We start from the raw sequence: 13,984 nt of genomic DNA on the forward strand, positions 1-13,984 counted from the left end.
CCTTGTAGGCAGGAACCTCCTTGCTAGGTGATTTAGAGATACATACTCTCCAATCTCGGCTAGACTCTCACTGCCATTCTATTTGTGTGATTCCTTTTATTTGTCCTTGGTCAGCTTCCACTTCCACTGTACCCAAAGACTATTCCTAATCTTTGCCAGTCCTTTAAAATCCTGACCTCTTTACTTTCTCCTACTTCCAGGCATAATGAGGGCATAACACACTACCTCCCTCAACTATTCTCCCCCCACTGCACCCCACGTCTCTGTCTTCAGCACTACCCTTCAGGCATCAGTCAACAAGGTGTTCCTCTTCCTGCTCAAGGTAACTCATCACCAGTGCCCACATTTTCATCCCTTCTTTCTTAATTAGTTCCCTTTCTCCTAGCTATTACAATGCATTCTTCTGGACCTCCGATAGGCAGGTGATACCACTCTAATGGCAAAAACTGAAGAGAAACCAAAGAAAGAACCCCTTGATGAAGGTGAAGGAGAAGAGTGAAAAAGCTGGCTTAAAACTCAATATTTAAAAAACAAAGATCATGGCATCCAGTCCCATTATTTCATGGCAAACAGAAGGGGAAAGGGTGGAAGCAGTGACACACTTCCTCTTCTTGGTTCTAATATCACTACGGATGGTGACTGCAGCCATGAAATCAGAAGACGATTGCTTTTTGGCAGGAAAGCTATGACAAACTTAGACAGTATGTTAAAAAGCAAAGACATCGCTTTGCCACCAAAGTCCATATAGCCAAGGCTTTGGTTTTTCCAACAGTCATGTACAGTTGTGAGAGCTGAACCATAAAGAAGACAGAGTGTTGCAGAACTGAAGCTTTCGAACTGTGGTGCTGGAGAAGGCTCTTGAGAGTCCCTTGGACTGTAAGGAGATCAAATCAGTCAATCCTAAAGGAATATTCATTGGAGGGACTGATGCTGAAGCTGAAGCTCCAACACTTTGGCCACCTGATCGAATAGCTGACTTACTGGAAAAGATCCTGATGCTGGCAAAGATTGATGGCAAAAGGAGAAGGGGGCGACAGAGGATGAGATGGTTGGATGGCATCACCAATTCAATGGACATGAACTTGGGCAAACTCTGGGAGACAGTAAGGGTCAGGGAAGCCTGGCGTGCTGCAGTCCATGGGGTCACAAAGAGTCAGACACAACTTGGCAACTGAACAACAACAACATTCTTCTGGACAAGTTCCTTCCTCTTTATCAACAGCTGATTTTGAGCTTCTCATTAGAGGTAGAAATGAGAAGTCTTGACCCCAAGTTTTTCCTATCCTTTCCTTTTAATGTACATGAAATAACAGTTTATAGTTGACATTGTTCTCCATCCTCTGTCATTTACCTTCTGCCCTCACAACTCTACTAAAATTGTGTGCTCTAAAATTACAGTACTTCTGAAATAAAAATCCAAGGAACATTGTTTTCAAACCTTAATTGACTAGAGCTCTTTGCTGCACTTCTGCTAATTCTGTTTCTTTTTGCTTGAAACTCTGTTCCCTAGGCTTCTGTGATATCATGCCTTTCTCTTTGCTTTGCTTTGCTGCGTCGCTTCAGTCGTGTCCGACTCTGTGCGACCCCAAGGACTGCAGCCCACCAGGCTTCTCCGTCCATGGGATTCTCCAGGCAAGAACACTGGAGTGGGTTGCCATTTCCTTCTCCAATGCATGAAAGTGGAAAGTGAAAGTGAAGTCACTCAGTAGTGCCTGACTCTTAGCGACCGTATGGACTGCAGCCTACCAGGCTCTTCCGTCCATGGGATTTTCCAGGCAAGAGTACTGGAGTGGGTTGCCATTGCCTTCTCTGCCTTCCCCCAAAGTACTGATCATTTCTTCTTTCTCCCTTAGGGAATTCTTAGCATGCAAACACTGGTGTTTCCCATGACTCTGTCCTTGGTTTATAGCATGGTGTGTGTGTGTGTATGTGTCCCAACAGATACGATCCTACTCATAGTTTTAATCACTATGTACAGTGACTCCCAAATGTATGTTTCTAGTCTAATCCTGTGAATTTCAAACTTATAAATCTCATGATCAGCTGGATAATTTCACTTGAACAAACCTCAAATTGAAAATTTCAAAATTAAACTCATGATATTCCCAAAGAATCTATTAAGTACTCAGCAAATATTTGTTGGATGAATGTAACTTACAAATACCTTTTCATTTAAGCTCAAGGTACAGTCTTCTAGATAAGGAAAGCCTTGAGTTCCTGGTAAGCTGGGGAGGGGAGATTTGCATTCAGCTCTGCCTGACAATATGGACGAGTCTGATGTTTAAAGTAAGCTTTAAGTTTATGATTGATTCTTTTCTGTTACACTGTAGGTCATTACATATACCTTTAAGTATGTATCTTTGAATAATGCCAAGTTCTAAAACTAAGGAGACATACAACAGAAAAGTTTTATAAAATTTAATCAGAAAATAAACTAGTGCGAAGACTGAATAGTGCAAAAGACTGAATAGGGGCTATGTTTCATTGCAAACCAACTGTTAATACAAAGATGCTAAGCACAGGTCTGGTTTTTCAGTGTTTGTTATGGTCCTACCTCTTCATGGTGAAGTCTGTCTCCTCAAGACTTAAACAAACACCTTCTTATAAATCATCTATTCTGTATGTCTAACCCAGATCGCTTACTGAAACTCAATCATCTTCATGGAACATTTCCAAAGCCAAGTAGTCTCTTGACTCGCAACCTCAGCAATTTTTTTTTAATGAAAACATGTATTTCCCTGTCTCAGAGACCCAAAGATTAAAGCTACTGTCTTACTATCTTTTATTTTTTAATACATTGTATTCATTTAATTACTATTTCCTATCATTTCTGGGGCTTCCCAGGTGGCACTAGTGGTAAAGAACCCACCTGCCAGTGCAGGAGACATAAGACATGCTGGTTCTATCCCCTGGAGGGAGGGCATGGCAATCCACTCCAGTATTCTTGCCTGAAGAATCCCAGGGCAAAGGAGACTGGTGGGCTATAGTCCACAGAGTTGTATAGAGTCAGACACAACTGAAGCAACTTAACACACATCATTTTTACTATTTAAAATTATTGTAGCCAAAGAAATTAGTCTCGCTCCTGCTAGGGCTGCAAAAAGTCTATTGGTCTCTCTGCTCCCCTCAAGCATGTGATACAGAGCTGCCAGATTTTTATAAATAGCAACTTCCTCCAGCTACTTCTGTGCTCAAAATTCAGAGTGGATTGCTTTGATGATGACACCCAAATTCCTTAAACTCAAGGGCCTATCATCAAATATTATCTTTTAAATTGCTCTCTCTCTCCCTGTATTCCAGGGTAAGTCCCGTCCCCACTGCACCGCTTTCCTCCACTCTCAAACATGCCATGTCCTCCTTCCCACATCTTTATTTTTCTCCTTTAAGTTTTATTGGAGTAGGGTTGCTTCACAACGTTGTCTTAGTTTCTGTTGTGTAGCAAAGTCAATCAGCTGCATGTACGTATATTAACACATGCCCTCTTTTTTGGATTTCCTTCCCATTTACGTCACCACAGAGCATTGAGTTCCCCTATGTCTTTATTAAGGCACTGCCATTGCAAATCACCATTACTCTTGAATTGGCAAATACTTCCTATATCAATTACATTGGGTCTAAAACTGCTAGTGTGTAGACGTCTCATTAACTAGATTAAAAGTTCTTAGCAGACTTAAAACTCTATCCGATAGTACTATTTCAGTAGAGAAAAGATCAAGCGAATATAAAATGTAAGGAAAAATTTACTTCATACAATAGGAATAACTTATTGCTTAGTAATCTGCACTGCTGAATACTGTGAATATCAGTTGTTTTGAATGCTGCATGAGAGCAGTGCTCAGTCATACAATTGTGCTCACTTAGTCGAGTCTGACTCCTTGTGACCTCAAGCACTGTAGCCCACCAGACTCCTCTGGACATGGACTTTTCCAGGCAAGAATATTGCATCAGAGTAGGTTTTCCCTTTATTTGCCCAAATTCCAGAAGTTTTAGAGTTTAGCATTTTTCATACTAGTTCAAAAAAAGCATAATCTTTCTATTATTTAAATAGACATGACTCATTTTAGAATTTCTCTACTATTTAACAAGAAACTAAATCAAATTCATATTACTTTTTTTAAAAGAACTGGCACTAAGTAGGCTATAGAAGTTTTCAGTATCAAAAGTTTCTGTTAATAGAAGTAAAAAGGTTAGTCTAGTCAAACCAAGAATTTTCAAATAACTCATTTAGTCTTATAAGATGTAAACACATGTTTCTCTTTTGGATAAATTTCCAAATACAAACAGGAATTTAAATCACGTTAAATTATGTAAGTCACAATTACTCATAATTTTTCTTCATATTTATTTGCCCTTCCTTTGAAACTACTTATTTTCTACAGTTATCTAGGAAGATAAATTTCTACAAAACTATTTTTTCCATCAGCATTTTAAAATTCTATTCCTTATTCTTTTGTCTTTCTATCAAAGTCATTTTGGAAATATTAGTTATTTGATCAGAAGACTTTTTACAGTAGTCCTTTAAGTCTTTAAAAGAAGTAATATTTCAGCCCAACCATGCAGTATTAGAAAATTCCCATATGAGCAAAAAGACTAATAGGATATGAATTAATAAGAAGTTAATGGTCTAAAAGTTCTACAGCCAGATTATTTATATGAATAAAATTTCCAATACTCTCCACTCTGCCCCTAGTCCTGTCTTCCCAGTCTTCCACGAACTCCTTCTCCAGTACACAATCTGTTCTTCATTTGGTCCTTTCTTTCCTTCAAGTTCATTCTTCCTACTTTCACTTCTGTATGCTGAAGAAAGTCACTTCAGCTTTGCACTGACTGTCCCCCTAGTGAAACCAAGGAGGATCTGTGGGATTCCTAGACACAGAAGTCTTTCTGTCTCCTGTTTCTTAATTGTGAAGAATAGCCTTCAACCTCCATGAACGTCCCTGAGTTCCTAAGGGCACATAAGAAACAGCTGCTAATCAGGGAAGGGAGGGGATGCAGAGACACAAGAGGAAAAGCCAATAAACAATAGTGCGGCCTTGAGGCAGGGTCCCTCATTTTTCATTTCTTGTTAATATTAGGCCTATAATTCGGAGGCAGTCTCAGGGCTTCCCTGGTGGCTCACTGGTAAAGAATCCATCTGCCAATGCAGGAGACATAAATTCGATCTCTGATCTGGGAGGATCCCACGTGCCATGGAGCAGCTAAACCCATGCACCACGAAGATGGAGCATGTCATCTAGATCCTGGGAGCCGCAGCTACTGAAGCCCACACGCGCTAGGGCCTGTGCCCCACTGCAACAAGAGAAGCCACCACAACCGGAAGCCTGTGCACTGCAACTACAGAGTCGCCCCCACCTACCACAGCTAGAGAGAAGCCCTCGAAGCAAAGAAGACCCAGCACAGTCAAAAATAAATAAATAAAATTATTTTTAGAAAAAGAAGTTTAAAGTACCAAATTCCGATACTATAATGCTATATAATGCCATTCTAGGAAACTGTTTAGCTATCCTGATTAAAAATTACTAAAATGTTAAGAATGGGTAAAAGCGTCTCCATGGTTACAAATCATTACCCTTAAAAAAAAAAAAAAAACCTTAGCAGAGAAGCAAACTTTGTGGCAGCAACTGATCACCCCAAACATAAATATCAGTCAAGCATCGCCTGGTGCTCATCATGGCTCCTTCCCATTGTTCCTCCCCTGGTTCCTAGGCAGCCCTTCTTCACGAAGTAAAGGCTGCATGTTTTCAGACAGTGTTCTCCTATGCTTCGCTCCTGCTGTGTCATGTACTGTGGTCCGGCAGCACCAGATGCTCTGTTATTACGTTCCAAAGCCCCAGAGCCTTGCGGTTACAGGATGTGAGGAGGAATCAGAGCCTTCTCAGTTCTATTCCCGGACCTACTACTTACTTGGTCCCATGGTTTGGGGCTGTTTCCAGCTTCTCTGTGGTTAAAATGAAATCCCCACAATATGATTTGCCTTCAGTGTTTAGGACACAATGTGGTCAGGCTATAAATTTATAATGTTTTCTAAGTGAAATTTGGGAATAGGCATAGGTAGTAAAGGCGTACACAAGAGACCTCATTTACAAAAGGGTATTTTAGCATCGTTCCTTGGAGAATACTGCCTATCAGTTTTCATTTCATGAATCTTCTCTACCTGGTAGTTAACTCTGATTTGAGTCCTAAAGATTTAGAGAGAGGCATCCTGAATTCATTTTGTGATACAAGCGTCTTGCATCATATAATGAAAGAAAGCCATGGAAGGGATATTTTGTTCCAGATTGAACCAGCCTTTTCTCTATGAAATTATAAGCAGTGGAACACAAGGGTGTTAGCCAACTGGATTCTACATGACTATGAAAAGAACCTACTATTTCATGATCAAAATATCACATAAAACAGTGGGTATATAGTTTTAGAAGTTAACAAAAATACCACCCATAAAATTAATATGTAAAAACTGCAGAGGACTTTCTCTTGTGGCATTGTTAAATTAGACAAAACCCTTCTTACACTTGACAGTACTTACTAAGTGCCAGACATAGTTCTCCACACTTCATGGGAATTATCTCATTTAACTCTCCTGGCAACTCAATGGGGAAGGCAGTTATTATCCATTTTACATATGAAGACACTGAGCTCAGAGGGATTTAGGGCCATGGTTGAGTTCATGCTGCTAATAACTAGTAGAGTATGGGCTGAACCACAGGGCCAATGGTTTTAACTACTTTATATACTGGCTTCTACAGAGCACCAATGTCAACATCAAAGAAGTGCTTTCTTTAGAAAGAAAGGGACTGTACTGAAAAAATAAGGGAGTTATAATTTTATCATAAAATTTTAACATAATGCATTTGTATGCATTCAGTATAGTAGGTTATTTTTGTATTAAAAAGTGTATGGGCAGATGTTGGTGAAAACATTAGTCTTTCTTTGATTACAAAGTATCAAGAAGTCACTGTTTAACTAGGCCAACCAAGCATATTTTGACTTAATAAATTTTTTTAGGATTTATTAATGGATACAAAGAGCTGACTCATTCAAAAAGACCTTGATACTGGGAAAGATCACGGGCAGGTAGAGAAGGGGGCAAGAGAGGATAAGATGGTTGGATGGCATCACCAACACAATGGACATGAGTTTGAGGAGAGAGTGAAGGACTGGGGAGCCTGGCGTGCTGAAGTTCATAGGGAAGCAAAGAGTCAGACACAACGTGGCGACTGAACAACAATGAACAATTATGTATGTCGAATTATGCAGCATTTAAGATCCAGAGCATTTTAGCTCTGATGGGTACCTTAAAGACAAATTACTCATTTTCAATAATGTAACTGAGCAACTTGAGCTGCAAACAGGAAACATGGATCTTGTCCTTAAAATGCTTACAGTCTTATCAGGAAGACAAAAGATACAAGTAATTTAAAGAGGGTTCAAATTAAAAGCAACATCAGTGGCACACAAAGCGATCACTATGGTATTTAGGGAAGACAACATGAATCAAGTTGAGGTTTAAACTAAGCTCTTAGGTAGGATTCCAATGAGAAAGACTGAGGTGGGAAACAAAACCACAGAGGTCTCAGAGTTTGTGCTTAAGGACAATATTTGAGGAACTTAAGATCAATAATGGCCACTGAATTTCAGATTATATATAGTCTTGAATGCTAGGGTAAGTCATATGAAGTTGACTGAAATTTCTCCTTGGTAAGAACCATTCAAGTTTAGTTTTTCCTTGTCAGTAAGAATTAAGAAAATGTGTTTACTCCTTTGTTAACCTACTGTAATATGGCTCCAATTCCTACTACTTTGTTTCTGTATTATTTCCTAACATTTAGATAATATCTTTCATTTTTCCTATTATTCTTACATTTCCTGACACTTAATTATTCTCTTTGACACTGTAAATTATAAACATTTCTTTCCTCCTATAATCATTTCCTTATTAAGTTCACCCATGCATGGGGATTCAGTAATCATCTTCAGATGAATAACTTCTAAATTGATAATTTCTGTCACTAATCCTATAAAAAAACTCCATATTGCCAAAATGATAGTAAGAGAGGCATGGAAAAATGTTATATTATAAACCTTTTTATAACGAGGAATAAATGCATATATGATAATATATTAATATGTTGTCAACAATTCTTACTGTTATTTATAGTATCAGAAGCTTTACAGTATCAAAAAATTAACAATTTTATAACATTAAGGACAAACAATATATCATCAACAAAATAGCATTATTTTCTTCGGTTGTCATCTACTTCTCAAAAAAATAGCAGGATTTGTTAAAATTTAAGTTCCTTAAATATCAACAAATTCTGAAACTGCATTTATAGCTAAAATTTATATTTAGTATATTTTACTCAAAAACATTTCAGAATTACATCTTGCCTCCAAAATCAATGAAATCTTTTCTCTAACAATTCTAATTTAATATAAAAGTATTAAACTTCGAAAAACTCTAAACTTTTTTCCTTACAAAACGGATCCTATTTCCACCAATATTAAAATATTATAATCAATTTCTGTTTTGCCTTCTGCCTTATACTCTAGTGGTCAAGCTCTGTTACACCTTCTTCGGATACACTTTTCGTAGTAATTGTTACGCTTTCTAGTCTAAGTGCCTCAATTCAAGTCCAGGTTCTTTGGACCACATCACTGCCATAGTACTACCATCTACTGGTTAGTCTCCTTGCTTTCGTATACTGCCCGACTGAAACCAGTTTACACAGTAAGAAAATAAAAAAATATGTTTACCCTATTTTAAAGCAGGTCCTCTGTAATGTGATCTCATCTAAACTTATATCCCCTTATTCTCAAAAGAAACCTTATCCTTTCTTTCTTTCTTTATTTATTCATTTACCAAATAATATACTGAGCACCTACTAATGCTTGTGCTTGCTGCTGCTGCTGCTGCTGCTAAGTCGCTTCAGTCGTGTCCAACTCTGTGCGACCCCATAGACGGCAGCCCATCAGGCTCCCCCGTCCCTGGGATTTTCCAGGCAAGAACACTGGAGTGGGTTGCCATTTCCTTCTCCAATGCATGAAAGTGAAAAGTGAAAGTGAAGTCGCTCAGTCATGTGCGACTCTTTGCGACCCCATGGACTGCAGCCTTCCAGGCTCTTCCATCCATGGGATTTTCCAGGCAAGAGTACTGGAGTGGGGTGCCACTGCCTTCTCCGATGCTTGTGCTTAGTCATGTCCAAATCTTTGTGACCTCATGGACTGTAGCCCTCCAGGCTCCTCTGTCCATGGGATTCTCCAGGCAAGAGTACTGGAGTGGGGTGCCATTGCCTTCTCCGATGCTTGTGCTTAGTCATGTCCAAATCTTTGTGACCCCATGGACTGTAGCCCTCCAGGCTCCTCTGTCCATGGGATTCTCCAGCAGGAATACTGGAGTGGGCTGCCATGCCCTCCCTCAGGGAAGCACCTACTAGGGATGAGGATTTGTTCCAGGTGCGGTTGATACATTTCTGACCTCACAGAGTTTGTAGTCTTATGGTGGATACAGTAAGTAGGAGAATATAATGCAGTCTGGTAAGCACTGTAACAGAGGAAATTCAGCATTCCAAAACAGAGCAGGGTCACCTACCAAGAATTAAGAGGATGAGCAAAGGCTTTCTAGAAGAAGCTAAAGCCTGAAGGATGAGTAGGAGTTTATCAAGTTAAGAGGAAGAAGAATTTATGAGGAACAGGGAACATGCTCAAAGACTCAAGGTGAAATAAATAAATTGCATATTTCAAGACCTGAAATAAATTATGATTAAATCACAAGGCTTGATGGAAAAAAGATAAGAATTAAGGCTATAGAGGTAAGTAGAGCAAGATTATGCAGGTCCTCTAACCGATATTAAGGGGTTCGCATACCTGATCCTATAAATAGGACATTAAACAGGAGTGTGACATGATCAATTTGCATTTTAGACTACCTAGAGTAGATCATACAGACATCCTGTATGATCAGGATGAAGAATGGCATAGAGAGAAGCAGGACCAGACGTAGGAAGCTTTCTTAACAGGCTGCCACTAAATACCAAGCCTGCATCTGGAATGAGAGTGGGGATGGGGAGAAGTAGGTGGATTTGAAAAACATTCAGGAGACAGAAGGGACTATGTTAAGTGAAGAGGGGATGATGAGTAGTAGATGAGATTTCTTTTTTCTTTAAAAAAAAAAAAGGAAAAAAGAAATCTAGGATGAATTCCAAGTTTCTAATTTGGGCCACATGGCAGACGATGGAGTATATTAAAAAAAAAAATCTCAGGAGGAGAAGCAGGGTTAGTAGGGAAGATAATGAGTTCTGCTTTGCAAACACTGCTTTAGAGCAACCTCAGAGATATGCAAGAAGAGGAAGCTGTGAAAAATTAAGGTGTGTGACTTCAGTATGCCAGAGTTTGAGCAGCTGCCTGTGAAGATAAGGCCCATGATGCAGCCACGAGTGGGAGTCTAAAGTAGTGTGGGATAAAGGCCATCAGAAATGAGATCCTAAGAACAAGAACGCCTCCCAAACACACTATCCACATGGAAATGAAAGTCAGTGGAAAGAAAGGCTTTGAAAATGATTAAGAATTAGAGGTTAGTTAAGAAACTGGGAGAAGATAACTGACAGAAACATCAAAGATGTCGGGGGAGGGCTTACATAAGGATGAAGGAAGCATAGTCTAAAAGGCACAGACGGGAGAAGGTGCTGATCTCACCTCCCAACCCTAAAATACTGTGTGGACCAACAAGCCTGACTATCTGAAAGCACTGCAGGGATTTCCCTGCTGGTTGACTGGCTAAGACTCCACATTCCCAACAGAGGGGGCCTGAGTTTGATCCCCATTCAGAGAACTAGATCCCACATGCCACAACTAAGAGCTGGCACAGCTAAATTAAATATATATGTAATATATTTATAGATTAGAGGAATTTATAATATATGTATATATATATTTGAAAGAAAGAAAGCAGTTCAAGAAAAGTGGAGGTCTTAAATAAAAGTCATAATTCAGGAAAGCAGGAAGGCAAAGGACCATCCAGTGAGTAAGTCAGGGAGCCTTATTAAGGAACAGATTTCCAAAGGCAGAGTGGAAAGTTTTGAGAGGAAAGGGAATGTTGGGAGTTTGGTTTAGGGGAAAGGAAACACAAAACCTGAAATATGAAAAAGCACGAAGTATGTGAAAGGGTACATGGGAATAGAAAAATGACATGCTATTTTTACATTAAAATGGGAGACTAATGTGAAGCAGAAAGTGAAGAGGAACTAAAGAGCCTCTTGATGAGGGTGAGAGAGGAGAGTGAAAAAACTGGCTTAAAATTCACCATTCAAAAAGCTAAGATCATGCTATCTGGTCCCATCACTTTATGGCAAATAGAAAAGGAAAAAATGGAAACGACAGATTTTACCTTCTTGGGCTCCAAAATCACTGCGGACGGTGACTGCAGCCATGAAATTAAAAGATGCTTGCTCCTTGGAAGGAAAGCTGTGACAAACCTAGTCAGTGAATTAAACCAGAGACATTGCTTTGCCCACAAAGCTCCATATAGTCAAAGCTATGGTTTTTCCAGTAGTCAGGTATGGATGTGAGAGTTGGACTATAAAGAAAGCTGAGCGCCGAAGAATTGATGCTTTGAACTGTGGTGCTGGAGAAGACTCTTGAGAGTTCCTTGGACTGCAAGGAGATCCAACCAGTCAATCCTAAAGGAAATCAGTCTTGAATATTGATTGGAAAGACCAATGCTGAAGCTGATGCTCCAATACTTTGGCCACCTGATGCAAAGAGCTGACTCACTGGAAAAGACCCTGATGCTGGGAAGGACTGAAGGCAAAAGGAGACTGAAGCAGCAGAGGATGAGATGATTAGATAGCATCACTGACTCAACGGACGTGAATTTGAGCAAACTCGGGGAGATAGTGAAGGACAAAGAAACCTGGCACGCTGCAGTCCATGGGGTCACAAAGAGTTGGACATGACTTGGCGATTGAACAACAATGCTCAGAGCCCACATGATGGACTGCAAAGGTGGAGTGCGAGGAGGTGGGATTATGGCTGGGTGAAAGTTGAATCCTGGTGTCTATGAGTTGAGCAGCGCCCGTACAGGCTCAAATCCTCAGGGCAGCTCTGACTCTAATGGACAGATCTCTGCTTCAATGTATCACTGCGTTTTGATCCTTCCTTCCTAGTATGCATGAATTTCCACGCCCAGAATGCCTTCATATAAAATATGCAGAAATTTGGAAAATGCTTCTATAAACTCTGTCGACAAACTTACCATAGAGATTTAAAGGTCTCTATGCATGTTCCAGTAAATACCTTATATCCAACCTCAATCATGTCATTTTGCAGTTTGAATCAATAAATCTGTCTGTGCTTCCTTCCCAATTTAGTCTAGATCAAACTGTTTATTTCTAAAAGCCAAGAACTTCCACAAAACACTAGCAATCAAGCTTTGAGCAGCAAAGAGAACTGTATGTGATTTTGCTGAAGATTATCAGAGCCATAAAATTTTCAAGCTAGAAAGGTCCTTGGAGACCATTTAACAAGGAATGCCCAGGAAGGTTATTAAATAAAACCCAGGATGACAGGAGCAGGCACTAATGAGTATCGCTTAGAGAAAAGCCAGAAGGCCCAAGTACAGCAGCCACTTATGATACCAGACTTTTTTGATGTAGGAAAATATCTTATTTTAGATTATAAAAACACAGAATATTTATATTTTCACAGATACTTGTAAAAATTTATATATTCAAGTAAATATGAACATTAGCCTCAGAGTGTCCACTTTCATACCATATATCCAATGATGCTGCAAACTGTTCAACTATTTTCAAAGTGACTTTAAAATCAGTTATATTACTGTTATCATTTGGATAAGTAAATGGTAACCCACTCCACTATTCTTGCCTGGAGAATCCCATGGTCAGAGAAGTCTGGCAAGCTACAGTCCATGGGGTCACAAGAGTCGGACACGACTTAGTGACTACACCACCACCACTCTTATCATTCTGTATTTTAGGTAATTTTATTCATTCTTTGTTAACTAACAATAAAAAGAATCTGAAGAAATAGTTGTGAACAAGAACTAGATCTAAATACTGACTTGGACCAATATTCTCACTCTGACTGTTCTTAAGAATCACTATCAGCCTCAAAGGATTTTTCTTGAAATCCCATCATTGTGAAATTTAAAAGAATTACTAAAAGTTCTAAACATAATATTCAGAGCAGCATTCCAAAAAGTACTACAAATATCGGCAGTAATCATTGTACAGATTTCTAGGGTATTACCTGAGAAGAGATAACACTCATTAGCATTTTAACTTTGTTTTAAAAAGAATCAATCACACCGTTTTATAGGGAAACCTCAAAATCAATTTTAAAATGAAAAAGGGCTTTGCATATACCACTACTTACAAACTTGGAAAAATGATATCCATTCTTATGCCACTGTATAAGAGGAATCTATGCATATTATTCAATAAAAATCTGAGAACTATACGTTTGGAACTAGCTGAAGGCACAAATCCAATGAAAATGACAAACCTGGCCTCTCTGGCCGTCATCTGGACTAATGTCCAAGTTTGAACACTAGCCATTTTCCATAACTAGAACCCATCTACCAATAATGTGCCCTGAAGTTATATCTATTTATATTTCCATATTAATAGTATTTCTTATGGGAGTATTATTGTCTAATACTAATAAGAATGCCAAAAATATCATATTCCCTGCTTTCTTAATAAGCTCTTTTCTTCCCACATACTAGGGACTTCACGAACTAAATCATCACGTGTTCCAGCGATCCTGAAGGTCTTAAGCCTAAACTTAAGGCTGTGTCTACTGGCATCTGTGTGGGTACATTTACCTGCATGTCAATGACTCCCCCCCACCTTAAAATAGCTCAATTATTAGTTTAAGTGATCTAAAATCTAACATACTACAATCAGAATCCTATTGCAGAGTCCTTACTTAATTCTGAACAATCCTTGGGGACAAAATCTGA

At 39.1% G+C, this 13,984-nt stretch overlaps 1 protein-coding gene across 1 annotated transcript in view; it reads right to left on the reverse strand.

Moving 5' to 3' along the window:
• Positions 1-13,984, reverse strand: part of ME1 (malic enzyme 1) — a 224,529-nt gene that overhangs the window by 38,640 nt on the left and 171,905 nt on the right. The gene's annotated exons all lie outside the window — the stretch shown is intronic.

Source organism: Bos indicus x Bos taurus, chromosome 9 (assembly GCF_003369695.1).
Source record: "Bos indicus x Bos taurus breed Angus x Brahman F1 hybrid chromosome 9, Bos_hybrid_MaternalHap_v2.0, whole genome shotgun sequence".
NCBI lineage: Eukaryota > Metazoa > Chordata > Mammalia > Artiodactyla > Bovidae > Bos > Bos indicus x Bos taurus.